Here is a 23571-nt window from a genome sequence, read left to right as displayed (position 1 = left end):
ACACACCAAGACAGCTCACACACATCAACACAGCTCACACGCAGCAACACAGCTCACACAGCAACACAGCTCACACACACCAACACAGCTCATACACCAACTCAACTCACACTCCAACAAAGCTTTCGCGCAACAACATACTTCACACAGACCAACACAATTCACACCCTGCAACAGAGCCCGCATGCACTAACACTGCTCACACACGAACACAGCTCACACGTCAACACAGCTCACACATCAACACAGCTCACACACACCAACACAGCTCACACACCAACACAGCTCACACACCAACACAGCTCACACTCACCAAAACAGCTCACACATCAACACAGCTCACACAACAAAACAGCTCACACACACGAACACTGCTCACACACCAACACAGCTCACACACACCAACACAGCTCACACACCAACACAGCTCACACTCCAACACAGCTCACACACTAACACAGCTCACACACACCAACACAGCTAACACAACAACACATCTTTAAGCAACAAAATAGCTCACACACACAACAACACAGCTCACACAAACCAACACAGCTCACATACCAACTCAACTCACACTCCAACAAAGCTTTCGCGCAACAACATAGTTCACACACACCAACACAATTCACACCCTGCAACACAGCATGCATGCACCAACACTGATCACACACCAACACAGCTCAAACACACCAACACAGCTCACACACCAACACAGCTCACACACACCAACACAGCTCACACACCAAAACAGCTCACACACACCAACACATCTCACACACCAACACAGCTCACACATACCAACACAGCTCACACACCAACACAGCTCACACACACCAACACAGCTCATACACTAACACAGCTCACACAGCAACACAGCTCACAAAGCAACACACGTCACACACCAACACTGCTCACACACTCCAACACAGCTCACACACCAACACAGCTCACACATCAACACAGCTCTTACACCAACACAGCTCACACACACCAACACAGCTCACACACCAACACAGCTCACACACCAACACAGCTTACACACACCAAAACAGCTCACACATCAACACAGCTCACACATCCAAACAGCTCACACACACCAACACTGCTCACACACCAACACAGCTCACACACACCAACACAGCTCACACACCGACACAGCTTTCAGCAACAAAATAGCTCACACACACAACAACACAGCTCACACACACCAGCACAGCTCACACACCAAGACAGCTCAAACACATCAACACAGCTCACACGCAGCAACACAGCTCACACAGCAACACAGCTCACACAAACCAACACAGCTCACGCATCAACTCAACTCACACTCCAACAAAGCTTTCGCGCAACAACATAGTTCACACAAACCAACACAATTCACACCCTGCAACACAGCCCGCATGCACCAACACTGCTCACACACCAACACAGCTCAAACACACCAACACAGCTCACACACCAACACGGATCACACACACCAACACAGCTCATACACTAACACAGCTCACACAGCAACACAGCTCACAAAGCAACACCGGTCACACACCAACACTGCTCACACAGTCCAACACAGCTCACACACCAACACAGCTCACACATCAACACAGCTCACACACCAACACAGCTAACACACACCAACACAGCTCACACACCAACACAGCTTACACACACCAAAACATCTCACACACCAACACAGCTCACACACCAACACAGCTTACACACACCAAAACAGCTCACACATCAACACAGCTCACACATCAAAACAGCTCACACACACCAACACTGCTCACACACCAACACAGCTCACACACACCAACACAGCTCACACACCAACACAGCTCACACACCAACACAGCTCACACACCAACACAGCTCACAGACACCAACACAGCTAACACACCAACACATCTTTCAGCAACAAAATAGCTCACACACACAACACAGCTCACACACACCAACACAGCTCACACACCAACACAGCTCACACACCAACACAGCTCACACTCACCAAAACAGCTCACACATTAACACAGCTCACACATCAAAACAGCTCACACACACGAACACTGCTCACACACCAACACAGCTCACATACCAACACAGCTCACACATACCAACACAAATCACACACCAACACAGCTCACACACACCAACACAGCTCATACACTAACACAGCTCACACAGCAACACAGCTCACAAAGCAACACAGGTCACACACCAACACTGCTCACACACTCCAACACAGCTCACACACCAACACAGCTCACACAGCAACACAGCTCACACAACAACACAGCTCACACACACCAACACAGCTCACACATCAACACAGCTCACACACACCAACACAGCTCACACACCAACACAGCTCACACATCAAAACAGCTCACACACACCTACACTGCTCACACACCAACACAGCTCACACACACCAACACAGCTCACACACCAGCACAGCTCACACACCAACACAGCTCACACACCAACACAGCTCACACACAACACAGCTCACACACACCAATACAGCTCACACACCAAGACAGCTCACACACATCAATACAGCTCACATGCAGCAACACAGCTCACACAGCAACACAGCTCACACACACCAACACAGCTCACACACCAACTCAACACACACTCCAACAAAGCTTTCGCGCAACAACATAGTTCACACACACCAACACAATTCACACCCTGCAACACAGCCCGCATGCACTAACACTGCTCACACACCAACACAGCTCACACATACCAACACAGTTCACACACCAAAACAGCTCACACACACCAACACAGCTCACACACTAACACAGCTCACACAGCAACACAGCTCACACATCAACACAGCTCACACATCAACACAGCTCACACACACCAACACAGCTCACACACACCAACACAGCTCATGCACTAACACAGCTCACACAGCAACACAGCTCACGAAGCAACATAGCTCAGACACCAACACAGCTCACACATCAACACAGCTCACACATCAACACAGCTCACACACACCAACACAGCTCACACATCAACACAGCTCACACACACCAACACAGCTCACACACCAACACAGCTCACACACCAACACAGCTCACACTCACCAAAACAGCTCACACATCAACACAGCTCACACATCAAAACAGCTCACACAAACCAACACTGCTCACACACCAACACAGCTCACACACACCAACACAGCTCACACACCAACACAGCTCACACACCAACACAGCTCACACACTTACACGGCTCACACACACTAACACAGCTAACACAACAACACATCTTTCAGCAACAAAATAGCTCACACACACAACAAACACAGCTCACACACACCAATACAGCTCACACACCAGCACAGCTCACACACACCAACACAGCTCACACACCAACACAGCTCACACACCAAAACAGCTCACACTCCAACACAGCTCACACACTAACACAGCTCACACACACCAACACAGCTAACACACCAACACATCTTACAGCAACAAAATAGCTCACACACACAACAACACAGCTCACACACACCAATACAGCTCACACACCAACACAGCTCACACACCAACACAGCTCACACACCAACACAGCTCACACACTAACACTGCTCACATACACCAACACAGCTAACACACCAACACATCTTTCAGCAACAAAATAGCTCACACACACAACACAGCTCACACACACCAACACAGCTCACACATCAACACAGCTCACACACAAACACAGCTCACACTCACCAAAACAGCTCACACATTAACACAGCTCACACATCAAAACAGCTCACACACACGAACACTGCTCACACACCAACACAGCTCACACACTCCAACACAGCTCACACACCAACACAGCTCACACATCAACACAGCTCACACACCAACACAGCTAACACACACCAACACAGCTCACACACCAACAGAGCACACACACACCAACACAGCTCACACACCCACACAGCTCACACACCAACACAGCTTACACACACCAAAACAGCTCACACATCAACACAGCTCACACATCAAAACAGCTCACACACACCAACACTGCTCGCACACCAACACAGCTCACACACACCAACACAGCTCACACACCAACACAGCTCACACACCAACACAGCTCACACACTAACACAGCTCACATACACCAACACAGCAAACACACCAACACATCTTTCAGCAACAAAATAGCTCACACACACAACAACACAGCTCACACACACCAGCACAGCTCACACACCAAGACAGCTCACACACACCAACACAGCTCACACATCAACTCAACTCACACTCCAACAAAGCTTTCGCGCAAAAACATAGTTCACACACACCAACACAATTCACACACTGCAACACAGCCCGCATGCACCAACACTGCTCACACACCAACACATCTCAAACACACCAACATAGATCACACACAACCACAGCTCAAACAGCAACACCGGTCATTCACACCAGCACGTCCCACACAAACCATCACAGCTCACACACCTACACACCTAACACACCAACACACTGACACATCAACACAGCTCACACACACCAACACACGTCACACACCAACACAGCTCACACACTCCAACACAGCTCACACACCAACACAGCTCACACGTCGACATCAATGCAGCTCACAATCAACCAACTCATACACACCAACTCACACACGCCAACACAGCTCACACTTCAAAACAGCTCACATGCACCAACACAGCTCACACACCAACATAGCTCACACACATCAACACAGCTCACACGCAACAACACAGCTCACACACCAACACAGCTCACACACCAACACAGCTCACACAACAACACAGCTCACACATACCAACACAGCTCACACACCAACACAGCTCACATACACCAACACAGCTCATACACTAACACAGCTCACACAGCAACACAGCTCACAAAGCAACACAGGTCACACACCAACACTGCTCACACACATCAACACAGCTCACACACCAACACAGCTAACACACACCAACACAGCTCAAACACCAACACAGCTCACACACACCAAAACAGCTCACACACCAACACAGCTCACACACCAACACAGCTTACACACACCAAAACAGCTCACACATCAACACAGCTCACACATCAAAACAGCTCACACGCACCAACACTGCTCACACACCAACACAGCTCACACACACCAACACAGCTCACACACCAACACAGCTCACACACCAACACAGCTAACACACCAACCCATCATTCAGCAACAAAATAGCTCACACACACAACACAGCTCACACACACCAACACAGCTCACACACCAACACAGCTCACACACCAACACAGCTCACACTCACCAAAACAGCTCACACATTAACACAGCTCACACATCAAAACAGCTCACACACACGAACACTGCTCACACACCAACACAGCTCACACACTCCAACACAGCTCACACACCAACACAGCTCACATATCAACACAGCTCACACACCAACACAGCTAACACACACCAACACAGCTCACACACCAACACAGCTCACACACACCAACACAGCTCACACACCAACACAACTGACACACCAACACAGCTTACACACACCAAAACAGCTCACACATCAACACAGCTCACACATCAAAACAGATCACACACACCAACACTGCTCGCACACCAACACAGCTCACACACACCAACACAGCTCACACATCAACACAGCTCACACACAAACACAGCTCACACTCACCAAAACAGCTCACACATTAACACAGCTCACACATCAAAACAGCTCACACACACGAACACTGCTCACACACCAACACAGCTCACACACTCCAACACAGCTCACACACCAACACAGCTCACACATCAACACAGCTCACACACCAACACAGCTAACACACACCAACACAGCTCACACACCAACAGAGCACACACACACCAACACAGCTCACACACCCACACAGCTCACACACCAACACAGCTTACACACACCAAAACAGCTCACACATCAACACAGCTCACACATCAAAACAGCTCACACACACCAACACTGCTCGCACACCAACACAGCTCACACACACCAACACAGCTCACACACCAACACAGCTCACACACCAACACAGCTCACACACTAACACAGCTCACATACACCAACACAGCAAACACACCAACACATCTTTCAGCAACAAAATAGCTCACACACACAACAACACAGCTCACACACACCAGCACAGCTCACACACCAAGACAGCTCACACACACCAACACAGCTCACACATCAACTCAACTCACACTCCAACAAAGCTTTCGCGCAAAAACATAGTTCACACACACCAACACAATTCACACACTGCAACACAGCCCGCATGCACCAACACTGCTCACACACCAACACATCTCAAACACACCAACATAGATCACACACAACCACAGCTCAAACAGCAACACCGGTCATTCACACCAGCACGTCCCACACAAACCATCACAGCTCACACACCTACACACCTAACACACCAACACACTGACACATCAACACAGCTCACACACACCAACACACGTCACACACCAACACAGCTCACACACTCCAACACAGCTCACACACCAACACAGCTCACACGTCGACATCAATGCAGCTCACAATCAACCAACTCATACACACCAACTCACACACGCCAACACAGCTCACACTTCAAAACAGCTCACATGCACCAACACAGCTCACACACCAACATAGCTCACACACATCAACACAGCTCACACGCAACAACACAGCTCACACACCAACACAGCTCACACACCAACACAGCTCACACAACAACACAGCTCACACATACCAACACAGCTCACACACCAACACAGCTCACATACACCAACACAGCTCATACACTAACACAGCTCACACAGCAACACAGCTCACAAAGCAACACAGGTCACACACCAACACTGCTCACACACATCAACACAGCTCACACACCAACACAGCTAACACACACCAACACAGCTCAAACACCAACACAGCTCACACACACCAAAACAGCTCACACACCAACACAGCTCACACACCAACACAGCTTACACACACCAAAACAGCTCACACATCAACACAGCTCACACATCAAAACAGCTCACACGCACCAACACTGCTCACACACCAACACAGCTCACACACACCAACACAGCTCACACACCAACACAGCTCACACACCAACACAGCTAACACACCAACCCATCATTCAGCAACAAAATAGCTCACACACACAACACAGCTCACACACACCAACACAGCTCACACACCAACACAGCTCACACACCAACACAGCTCACACTCACCAAAACAGCTCACACATTAACACAGCTCACACATCAAAACAGCTCACACACACGAACACTGCTCACACACCAACACAGCTCACACACTCCAACACAGCTCACACACCAACACAGCTCACATATCAACACAGCTCACACACCAACACAGCTAACACACACCAACACAGCTCACACACCAACACAGCTCACACACACCAACACAGCTCACACACCAACACAACTGACACACCAACACAGCTTACACACACCAAAACAGCTCACACATCAACACAGCTCACACATCAAAACAGATCACACACACCAACACTGCTCGCACACCAACACAGCTCACACACACCAACACAGCTCACACACCAACACAGCTCACACACCAACACAGCTCACACACCAACACAGCTCACACACTAACACAGCTCACATACACCAACACAGCAAACACACCAACACATCTTTCAGCAACAAAATAGCTCACACACACAACAACACAGCTCACACACACCAGCACAGCTCACACACCAAGACAGCTCACACACACCAACACAGCTCACACATCAACTCAACTCACACTCCAACAAAGCTTTCGCGCAAAAACATAGTTCACACACACCAACACAATTCACACACTGCAACACAGCCCGCATGCACCAACACTGCTCACACACCAACACATCTCAAACACAACAACACAGCTCACACACACCAACACAGCTCACACATCAACACAGCTCACACACACCAACACAGCTCACACACCAACACAGCTCACACATCAAAACAGCTCACACACACCAACACTGCTCACACACCAACACAGCTCACACACACCAACACAGCTCACACACCAGCACAGCTCACACACCAACACAGCTCACACACCAACACAGCTCACACACACCAACACAGCTAACACACCAACACATCTTTCAGCAACAAAATAGCACACACACACAACACAGCTCACACACACCAATACAGCTCACACACCAAGACAGCTCACACACACCAACACAGCTCACATGCAGCAACACAGCTCACACAGCAACACAGCTCACACACACCAACACAGCTCACACACCAACTCAACTCACACTCCAACAAAGCTTTCGCGCAACAACATAGTTCACACACACCAACACAATTCACACCCTGCAACACAGCCCGCATGCACTAACACTGCTCACACACCAACACAGCTCACACATACCAACACAGTTCACACACCAAAACAGCTCACACACACCAACACAGCTCACACACTAACACAGCTCACACAGCAACACAGCTCACACATCAACACAGCTCACACATCAACACAGCTCACACACACCAACACAGCTCACACACACCAACACAGCTCATGCACTAACACAGCTCACACAGTAACACAGCTCACGAAGCAACATAGCTCACACACCAACACAGCTCACACATCAACACAGCTCACACATCAACACAGCTCACACACACCAACACAGCTCACACACCAACACAGCTCACACACCAACACAGCTAACACACCAACCCATCATTCAGCAACAAAATAGCTCACACACACAACACAGCTCACACACACCAACACAGCTCACACACCAACACAGCTCACACACCAACACAGCTCACACTCACCAAAACAGCTCACACATTAACACAGCTCACACATCAAAACAGCTCACACACACGAACACTGCTCACACACCAACACAGCTCACACACTCCAACACAGCTCACACACCAACACAGCTCACATATCAACACAGCTCACACACCAACACAGCTAACACACACCAACACAGCTCACACACCAACACAGCTCACACACACCAACACAGCTCACACACCAACACAACTGACACACCAACACAGCTTACACACACCAAAACAGCTCACACATCAACACAGCTCACACATCAAAACAGATCACACACACCAACACTGCTCGCACACCAACACAGCTCACACACACCAACACAGCTCACACATCAACACAGCTCACACAGAAACACAGCTCACACTCACCAAAACAGCTCACACATTAACACAGCTCACACATCAAAACAGCTCACACACACGAACACTGCTCACACACCAACACAGCTCACACACCAACACAGCTCACACTCACCAAAACAGCTCACACATTAACACAGCTCACACATCAAAACAGCTCACACACACGAACACTGCTCACACACCAACACAGCTCACACACTCCAACACAGCTCACACACCAACACAGCTCACATATCAACACAGCTCACACACCAACACAGCTAACACACACCAACACAGCTCACACACCAACACAGCTCACACACACCAACACAGCTCACACACCAACACAACTGACACACCAACACAGCTTACACACACCAAAACAGCTCACACATCAACACAGCTCACACATCAAAACAGATCACACACACCAACACTGCTCGCACACCAACACAGCTCACACACACCAACACAGCTCACACATCAACACAGCTCACACACAAACACAGCTCACACTCACCAAAACAGCTCACACATTAACACAGCTCACACATCAAAACAGCTCACACACACGAACACTGCTCACACACCAACACAGCTCACACACTCCAACACAGCTCACACACCAACACAGCTCACACATCAACACAGCTCACACACCAACACAGCTAACACACACCAACACAGCTCACACACCAACAGAGCACACACACACCAACACAGCTCACACACCCACACAGCTCACACACCAACACAGCTTACACACACCAAAACAGCTCACACATCAACACAGCTCACACATCAAAACAGCTCACACACACCAACACTGCTCGCACACCAACACAGCTCACACACACCAACACAGCTCACACACCAACACAGCTCACACACCAACACAGCTCACACACTAACACAGCTCACATACACCAACACAGCAAACACACCAACACATCTTTCAGCAACAAAATAGCTCACACACACAACAACACAGCTCACACACACCAGCACAGCTCACACACCAAGACAGCTCACACACACCAACACAGCTCACACATCAACTCAACTCACACTCCAACAAAGCTTTCGCGCAAAAACATAGTTCACACACACCAACACAATTCACACACTGCAACACAGCCCGCATGCACCAACACTGCTCACACACCAACACATCTCAAACACACCAACATAGATCACACACAACCACAGCTCAAACAGCAACACCGGTCATTCACACCAGCACGTCCCACACAAACCATCACAGCTCACACACCTACACACCTAACACACCAACACACTGACACATCAACACAGCTCACACACACCAACACACGTCACACACCAACACAGCTCACACACTCCAACACAGCTCACACACCAACACAGCTCACACGTCGACATCAATGCAGCTCACAATCAACCAACTCATACACACCAACTCACACACGCCAACACAGCTCACACTTCAAAACAGCTCACATGCACCAACACAGCTCACACACCAACATAGCTCACACACATCAACACAGCTCACACGCAACAACACAGCTCACACACCAACACAGCTAACACACCAACACAGCTCACATACACCAACACAGCTCATACACTAACACAGCTCACACAGCAACACAGCTCACAAAGCAACACAGGTCACACACCAACACTGCTCACACACATCAACACAGCTCACACACCAACACAGCAAACACACACCAACACAGCTCAAACACCAACACAGCTCACACACACCAAAACAGCTCACACACCAACACAGCTCACACACCAACACAGCTTACACACACCAAAACAGCTCACACATCAACACAGCTCACACATCAAAACAGCTCACACGCACCAACACTGCTCACACACCAACACAGCTCACACACACCAACACAGCTCACACACCAACACAGCTCACACACCAACACAGCTAAAACACCAACCCATCATTCAGCAACAAAATAGCTCACACACACAACACAGCTCACACACACCAACACAGCTCACACACCAACACAGCTCACACACCAACACAGCTCACACTCACCAAAACAGCTCACACATTAACACAGCTCACACATCAAAACAGCTCACACACACGAACACTGCTCACACACCAACACAGCTCACACACTCCAACACAGCTCACACACCAACACAGCTCACATATCAACACAGCTCACACACCAACACAGCTAACACACACCAACACAGCTCACACACCAACACAGCTCACACACACCAACACAGCTCACACACCAACACAACTGACACACCAACACAGCTTACACACACCAAAACAGCTCACACATCAACACAGCTCACACATCAAAACAGATCACACACACCAACACTGCTCGCACACCAACACAGCTCACACACACCAACACAGCTCACACATCAACACAGCTCACACACAAACACAGCTCACACTCACCAAAACAGCTCACACATTAACACAGCTCACACATCAAAACAGCTCACACACACGAACACTGCTCACACACCAACACAGCTCACACACTCCAACACAGCTCACACACCAACACAGCTCACACATCAACACAGCTCACACACCAACACAGCTAACACACACCAACACAGCTCACACACCAACAGAGCACACACACACCAACACAGCTCACACACCCACACAGCTCACACACCAACACAGCTTACACACACCAAAACAGCTCACACATCAACACAGCTCACACATCAAAACAGCTCACACACACCAACACTGCTCGCACACCAACACAGCTCACACACACCAACACAGCTCACACACCAACACAGCTCACACACCAACACAGCTCACACACTAACACAGCTCACATACACCAACACAGCAAACACACCAACACATCTTTCAGCAACAAAATAGCTCACACACACAACAACACAGCTCACACACACCAGCACAGCTCACACACCAAGACAGCTCACACACACCAACACAGCTCACACATCAACTCAACTCACACTCCAACAAAGCTTTCGCGCAAAAACATAGTTCACACACACCAACACAATTCACACACTGCAACACAGCCCGCATGCACCAACACTGCTCACACACCAACACATCTCAAACACACCAACATAGATCACACACAACCACAGCTCAAACAGCAACACCGGTCATTCACACCAGCACGTCCCACACAAACCATCACAGCTCACACACCTACACACCGAACACACCAACACACTGACACATCAACACAGCTCACACACACCAACACACGTCACACACCAACACAGCTCATACACTAACACAGCTCACACAGCAACACAGCTCACAAAGCAACACAGGTCACACACCAACACTGCTCACACACATCAACACAGCTCACACACCAACACAGCTAACACACACCAACACAGCTCAAACACCAACACAGCTCACACACACCAAAACAGCTCACACACCAACACAGCTCACACACCAACACAGCTTACACACACCAAAACAGCTCACACATCAACACAGCTCACACATCAAAACAGCTCACACGCACCAACACTGCTCACACACCAACACAGCTCACACACACCAACACAGCTCACACACCGACACAGCTCACACACCAACACAGCTAACACACCAACCCATCATTCAGCAACAAAATAGCTCACACACACAACACAGCTCACACACACCAACACAGCTCACACACCAACACAGCTCACACACCAACACAGCTCACACTCACCAAAACAGCTCACACATTAACACAGCTCACACATCAAAACAGCTCACACACACGAACACTGCTCACACACCAACACAGCTCACACACTCCAACACAGCTCACACACCAACACAGCTCACATATCAACACAGCTCACACACCAACACAGCTAACACACACCAACACAGCTCACACACCAACACAGCTCACACACACCAACACAGCTCACACACCAACACAACTGACACACCAACACAGCTTACACGCACCAAAACAGCTCACACATCAACACAGCTCACACATCAAAACAGATCACACACACCAACACTGCTCGCACACCAACACAGCTCACACACACCAACACAGCTCACACACCAACACAGCTCACACACCAACACAGCTCACACACCAACACAGCTCACACACTAACACAGCTCACATACACCAACACAGCAAACACACCAACACATCTTTCAGCAACAAAATAGCTCACACACACAACAACACAGCTCACACACACCAGCACAGCTCACACACCAAGACAGCTCACACACACCAACACAGCTCACACATCAACTCAACTCACACTCCAACAAAGCTTTCGCGCAAAAACATAGTTCACACACACCAACACAATTCACACACTGCAACACAGCCCGCATGCACCAACACTGCTCACACACCAACACATCTCAAACACAACAACACAGCTCACACACACCAACACAGCTCACACATCAACACAGCTCACACACACCAACAAAGCTCACACACCAACACAGCTCACACATCAAAACAGCTCACACACACCAACACTGCTCACACACCAACACAGCTCACACACACCAACACAGCTCACACACCAGCACAGCTCACACACCAACACAGCTCACACACCAACACAGCTCACACACACCAACACAGCTAACACACCAACACATCTTTCAGCAACAAAATAGCACACACACACAACACAGCTCACACACACCAATACAGCTCACACACCAAGACAGCTCACACACACCAACACAGCTCACATGCAGCAACACAGCTCACACAGCAACACAGCTCACACACACCAACACAGCTCACACACCAACTCAACTCACACTCCAACAAAGCTTTCGCGCAACAACATAGTTCACACACACCAACACAATTCACACCCTGCAACACAGCCCGCATGCACTAACACTGCTCACACACCAACACAGCTCACACATACCAACACAGTTCACACACCAAAACAGCTCACACACACCAACACAGCTCACACACTAACACAGCTCACACAGCAACACAGCTCACACATCAACACAGCTCACACATCAACACAGCTCACACACACCAACACAGCTCACACACACCAACACAGCTCATGCACTAACACAGCTCACACAGTAACACAGCTCACGAAGCAACATAGCTCACACACCAACACAGCTCACACATCAACACAGCTCACACATCAACACAGCTCACACACACCAACACAGCTCACACATCAACACAGCTCACACACACCAACAAAGCTCACACACCAACACAGCTCACACACCAACACAGCTCACACTCACCAAAACAGCTCACACATCAACACAGCTCACACATCAAAACAGCTCACACAAACCAACACTGCTCACACACCAACACAGCTCACACAAACCAACACAGCTCACACACCAACACAGCTCACACACCAACACAGCTCACACACTAACACGGCTCACACACACCAACACAGCTAACACAACAACACATCTTTCAGCAACAAAATAGCTCACACACACAACAAACACAGCTCACACACACCAATACAGCTCACACACCAGCACAGCTCACACACACCAACACAGCTCACACACCAACACAGCTCACACACCAAAACAGCTCACACTCCAACACAGCTCACACACTAACACAGCTCACACACACCAACACAGCTAACACACCAACACATCTTACAGCAACAAAATAGCTCACACACACAACACAGCTCACACACACCAATACAGCTCACACACCAACACAGCTCACACACCAACACAGCTCACACACCAACACAGCTCACACACTAACACAGCTCACATACACCAACACAGCTAACACACCAACACATCTTTCAGCAACAAAATAGCTCACACACACAACACAGCTCACACACACCAACACAGCTCACACACCAACACAGCTCACACACAAACACAGCTCACACTCACCAAAACAGCTCACACATTAACACAGCTCACACATCAAAACAGCTCACACACCAACACAGCTCACACACACCAACACAGCTCATACACTAACACAGCTCACACAGCAACACAGCTCACACACCAACACAGGTCACACACCAACACTGCTCACACACTCCAACACAGCTCACACACCAACACAGCTCACACATCAACACAGCTCACACACCAACACAGCTAACACACACCAACACAGCTCACACACCAACACAGCTCACACACACCAAAACAGCTCACACACCAACACAGCTCACACACCAACACAGCTTACACACACCAAAACAGCTCACACATCAACACAGCTCACACATCAAAACAGTTCACACACACCAACACTGCTCACACACCAACACATCTCACACACACCAACACAGCTCACACACCAACACAGCTCACACACCAACACAGCTCACACACTAACACAGCTCACAGACACCAACACAGCTAACACACTAAAACATCTTTCAGCAACAAAATAGCTCACACACACAACACAGCTCACACACACCAACACAGCTCACACACCAAGACAGCTCACACACATCAACACAGCTCACATGCAGCAACACAGCTCACACAGCAACACAGCTCACACACAGCAACACAGATCACACACCAACTCAACTCACACTCCAACAAAGCTTTCGCGCAACAACATAGTTCACACACACCAACACAATTCACACCCTGCAACACAGCACATGCACTAACACGGCTCACACACCAACACAGCTCACACATACCAACACAGTTCACACACACCAACACAGCTCACACATCAACACAGCTCACACACACCAACACAGCTCACACACCAACACAGCTCACACACCAACACAGCTCACAATCACCAAAACAGCTCACACATCAACACAGCTCACACATCAAAACAGCTCACACACAACAACACTGCTCACACACCAACACAGCTCACACACACCAACACAGCTCACACACTAACACGGCTCACACACACCAACACAGCTAACACAACAACACATCTTTCAGCAACAAAATAGCTCACACACACAACAAACACAGCTGACACACACCAATACAGCTAACACACCAGCACAGCTCACACACACCAACACAGCTCACACACCAACACAGCTCACACACCAACACAGCTCACACTCCAACACAGCTCACACACTAACACAGCTCACACACACCAACACAGCTAACACACCAACACATCTTACAGCAACAAAATAGCTCACACACACAACAACACAGCTCACACACACCAATACAGCTCACACACCAACACAGCTCACACACCAACACAGCTCACACACCAACACTGCTCACATACACCAACACAGCTAACACACCAACACATCTTTCAGCAACAAAATAGCTCACACACACAACACTGCTCACACACACCAACACAGCTCACACACCAACACAGCTCACACACCAACACAGCTCACACTCACCAAAACAGCTCACACATTAACACAGCTCATACATCAAAACAGCTCACACACACGAACACTGCTCACACACCAACACAGCTCACACACTCCAACACAGCTCACACACCAACACAGCTCACACATCAACACAGCTCACACACCAACACAGCTAACACACACCAACACAGCTCACATACCAACACAGCACACACACACCAACACAGCTCACACACCCACACAGCTCACACACCAACACAGCTTACACGCACCAAAACAGCTCACACATCAACACAGCTCACACATCAAAACAGCTCACACACACCAACACTGCTCGCACACCAACACAGCTCACACACACCAACACAGCTCACACACCAACACAGCTCACACACCAACACAGCTCACACACCAACACAGCTCACACACTAACACAGCTCACATACACCAACACAGCAAACACACCAACACATCTTTCAGCAACAAAATAGCTCACACACACAACAACACAGCTCACACACACCAGCACAGCTCACACACCAAGACAGCTCACACACACCAACACAGCTCACACATCAACTCAACTCACACTCCAACAAAGCTTTCACGCAAAAACATAGTTCACACACACCAACACAATTCACACACTGCAACACAGCCCGCATGCACCAACACTGCTCACACACCAACACATCTCAAACACACCAACATAGATCACACACAACCACAGCTCAAACAGCAACACCGGTCATTCACACCAGCACATCCCACACAAACCATCACAGCTCACACACCTACACACCTAACACACCAACACACTGACACATCAACACAGCTCACACACACCAACACACGTCACACACCAACACAGTTCACACACTCCAACACAGCTCACACACCAACACAGCTCACACGTCGACATCAATGCAGCTCACAATCAACCAACTCATACACACCAACTCACACATGCCAACACAGCTCACACTTCAAAACAGGTCACATGCACCAACACAGCTCACACACCAACATAGCTCACACACATCAACACAGCTCACACGCAACAACACAGCTCACACACCAACACAGCTCACACACCAACACAGCTCACACACCAACAAAGCTCACACATACCAACACAGCTCACACACCAACACAGCTCACACACACCAACACAGCTCATACACTAACACAGCTCACACAGCAACACAGCTCACAAAGCAACACAGGTCACACACCAACACTGCTCACACACATCAACACAGCTCACACACCAACACAGCTAACACACACCAACACAGCTCACACACCAACACAGCTCACACACACCAAAACAGCTCAGACACCAACACAGCTCACACACCAACACAGCTTACACACACCAAAACAGCTCACACATCAACACAGCTCACACATCAAAACAGCTCACACGCACCAACACTGCTCACACACCAACACAGCTCACACACACCAACACAGCTCACACACCAACACAGCTCACACACCAACACAGCTCACACACTAACACAGCTCACATACACCAACACAGCTAACACACCAACACATCATTCAGCAACAAAATAGCTCACACACACAACACAGCTCACACACACCAACACAGCTCACACACACCAACACAGCTCACACACCAGCACAGCTCACACACCAACACAGCTCACACACCAACACAGCTCACACACACCAACACAGCTAACACACCAACACATCTTTCAGCAACAAAATAGCACACACACACAACACAGCTCACACACACCAATACAGCTCACACACCAAGACAGCTCACACACATCAACACAGCTCACATGCAGCAACACAGCTCACACAGCAACACTGCTCACACACACCAACACAGCTCACACACCAACTCAACTCACACTCCAACAAAGCTTTCGCGCAACAACATAGTTCACACACACCAACACAATTCACACCCTGCAACACAGCCCGCATGCACTAACACTGCTCACACAACAACACAGCTCACACATACCAACACAGTTCACACACCAACACAGCTCACACACACCAACACAGCTCACACACTAACACAGCTCACACAGCAACACAGCTCACACACCAACACAGCTCACACACCAACACAGCTCACACACTAACACAGCTCACACACACCAACACAGCTAACACACCAACACATCTTTCAGCAACAAAATAGCTCACACACACAACAACACAGCTCACACCCACCAATAAAGCTTACACACCAAACAGCTCACACACATCAACACAGCTCACACGCAGCAACACAGCTCACATACCAACTCAACTCACACCCCAACAAAGCTTTCGCGCAACAACATAGTTCACACACACCAACACAATTCAAACCCTGCAACACAGCCCGCATGCACCAACACTGCTCACACACCAATACAGCTCAAACACACCAACACAGCTCACACACCAACACAGCTCACACACACCAACACAGCTCACACACCAACACAGCGCACACACACCAACACAGCTCACACACCAACACAACTTACACATACCAACACAGCTCACACATCAACACAGCTCACACACACCAACACAGCTCATACACTAACACAGCTCACACGGCAACACAGCTCACAAAGCAACACAGGTCACACACCAACACTGCTCACACACTCCAACACAGCTCACACACCAACACAGCTCACACATCAACACAGCTCACACACCAACACAGCTAACACACACCAACACAGCTCACACACCAACACAGCTCACACACACCAAAACAGCTCACACACCAACACAGCTCACACACCAACACAGCTTACACACACCAAAACAGCTCACACACCAACACAGCTCACACACACCAACACAGCTCACACATCAACACAGCTCACACACACTAACACATCTCACACACCAACACAGCTCACACACACCAACACAGCTCACACACCAACACAGCTCACACATCAAAACAGCTCACACACACCAACACTGCTCACACACCAACACAGCTCACACACACCAACACAGCTCACACACCAGCACAGCTCACACACCAACACAGCTCACACACCAACACAGCTCACACACACCAACACAGCTAACACACCAACACATCTTTCAGCAACAAAATAGCACACACACACAACACAGCTCACACACACCAACACAGCTCGCACACCAACTCAACTCACACTCCAACAAAGCTTTCGCGCAACAACATAGTTCACACACACCAACACAATTCACACCCTGCAACAGAGCCCGCATGCACTAACACTGCTCACACACCAACACAGCTCACACATACCAACACAGTTCACACACCAACACAGCTCACACACACCAACACAGCTCACACACTAACACAGCTCACACAGCAACACAGCTCACACATCAACACAGCTCACACATCAAAACAGCTCACACACACCAACACTGCTCACACACCAACACAGCTCACACACTCCAACACAGCTCACACACCAACACAGCTCACACATCAACACAGCTCACACACCAACACAGCTAACACACACCAACACAGCTCACACACCAACACATCTCACACACACCAACACAGCTCACACACCAACACAGCTCACACACCAACACAGCTTACACACACCAAAACAGCTCACACATCAACACAGCTCACACATCAAAACAGCTCACACACACCAACGCTGCTCACACACCAACACAGCTCACACACACCAACACAGCTCACACACCAACACAGCTCACACACCAACACAGCTCACACACTAACACAGCTCACATACACCAACAAAGCTAACACACCAACACATCTTTCAGCAACAAAATAGCTCACACACACAACAACACAGCTCACACACACCAGCACAGCTCACACACCAAGACAGCTCACACACACCAACACAGCTCACACATCAACTCAACTCACACTCCAACAAAGCTTTCGCGTAAAAACATAGTTCAAACACACCAACACAATTCACACACTGCAACACAGCCCGCATGCACCAACACTGCTCACACACCAACACAGCTCAAACACACCAACATAGATCACACACAACCACAGCTCAAACAGCAACACCGGTCATTCACACCAGCACGTCCCACACAAACCATCACAGCTCACACACCTACACACCTAACACACCAACACACTGACACATCAACACAGCTCACACACACCAACACACGTCACACACCAACACAGCTCACACACTCCAACACAGCTCACACACCAAAACAGCTCACACATCGACATCAATGCAGCTCACAATCAACCAACTCATACACACCAACTCACACACGCCAACACAGCTCACACTTCAAAACAGCTCACATGCACCAACACAGCTCACACACCAACATAGCTCACACACATCAACACAGCTCACACGCAACAACACAGCTCACACACCAACACAGCTCACACACCAACACAGCTCACACACCAACACAGCTCACACATACCAACACAGCTCACACACCAACACAGCTCACACACACCAACACAGCTCACACATCAACACAGCTCACACACACTAACACATCTCACACACCAACACAGCTCACACACACCAACACAGCTCACACACCAACACAGCTCACACATCAAAACAGCTCACACACACCAACACTGCTCACACACCAACACAGCTCACACACACCAACACAGCTCACACACCAGCACAGCTCACGCACCAACACAGCTCACACACCAACACAGCTCACACACACCAACACAGCTAACACACTAAAACATCTTTCAGCAACAAAATAGCACACACACACAACACAGCTCACACACACCAATACAGCTTACACACCAAGACAGCTCACACACGTCAGCACAGCTCACACGCAGCAACACAGCTCACACAGCCACACAGCTCACACACACCAACACAGCTCACACACCAACTCAACTCACACTCCAACAAAGTTTTCGCGCAACAACATAGTTCACACACACCAACACAATTCACATCCTGCAACAGAGTCCGCATGCACTAACACTGCTCACACACCAACACAGCTCACACATATCAACACAGTTCACACACCAACACAGCTCACACACACCAACACAGCTCACACACTAACACAGCTCACACAGCAACACAGCTCACACATCAACACAGCTCACACATCAACACAGCTCACACACACCAACACAGCTCACACACACCAACACAGCTCATACACTAGCACAGCTCACACAGCAACACAGCTCACAAAGCAACACAGCTCACACACCAACACAGCTCACACATCAACACAGCTCACACATAAACACAGCTCACACATCAAAACAGCTCACCCACACGAACACTGCTCACACACCAACACTGCTCACACACTCCAACACAGCTCACACACCAACACAGCTCACACATCAACACAGCTCACACACCAACACAGCTAACACACACCAACACAGCTCACACACCAACACAGCTCACACACACCAACACAGCTCACACACCAACACAGCTCACAAACCAACACAGCTTACACACACCAAAACAGCTCACACATCAACACAGCTCACACATCAAAACAGCTCACACACACCACACTGCTCACACACCAACACAGCTCACACACACCAATACAGCTCACACACCAACACAGCTCACACACCAACACAGCTCACACACCAACACAGCTCACACACTAACACAGCTCACATACACCAACACAGCTAACACACCAACACATCTTTCAGCAACAAAATAGCTCACACACACAACAACACAGCTCACACACACCAGCACAGCTCACACACCAAGACAGCTCACACACACCAACACAGCTCACACATCAACTCAACTCACACTCCAACAAAGCTTTCGCGCAAAAACATAGTTCACACACACCAACACAATTCACACACTGCAACACAGCCCGCATGCACCAACACTGCTCACACACCAACACATCTCAAACACACCAACATAGATCACACACAACCACAGCTCAAACAGCAACACCGGTCATTCACACCAGCACGTCCCACACAAACCATCACAGCTCACACACCTACACACCTAACACACCAACACACTGACACATCAACACAGCTCACACACACCAACACACGTCACACACCAACACAGCTCACACACTCCAACACAGCTCACACACCAACACAGCTCACACATCGACATCAATGCAGCTCACAATCAACCAACTCATACACACCAACTCACACACGCCAACACAGCTCACACTTCAAAACAGCTCACATGCACCTACACAGCTCACACACCAACATAGCTCACACACATCAACACAGCTCACACGCAACAACACAGCTCACACACCAACACAGCTCACACACCAACACAGCTCACACACCAACACAGCTCACACATACCAACACAGCTCACACACCAACACAGCTCACACACACCAACACAGCTCATACACTAACACAGCTCACACAGCAACACAGCTTACAAAGCAACACAGGTCACACACCAACACTGCTCACACACTCCAACACAGCTCACACACCAACACAGCTCCCACAGCAACACAGCTCACACACCAACACAGCTCACACACACCAACACAGCTCACACATCAACACAGCTCACACACACTAACACGTCTCACACACCAACACAGCTCACACACTCCAACACAGCTCACACACCAACACAGCTCACACATCAACACAGCTCACACACCAACACAGCTAACACACACCAACACAGCTCACACACCAACACATCTCACACACACCAACACAGCTCACACACCAACACAGCTCACACACCAACACAGCTTACACACACCAAAACAGCTCACACATCAACACAGCTCACACATCAAAACAGCTCACACACACCAACGCTGCTCACACACCAACACAGCTCACAC

This window comes from Cetorhinus maximus, chromosome 30 (assembly GCF_964194155.1).
Source record: "Cetorhinus maximus chromosome 30, sCetMax3.hap1.1, whole genome shotgun sequence".
NCBI lineage: Eukaryota > Metazoa > Chordata > Chondrichthyes > Lamniformes > Cetorhinidae > Cetorhinus > Cetorhinus maximus.
Note: the sequence above shows the minus strand (reverse complement) of the source record.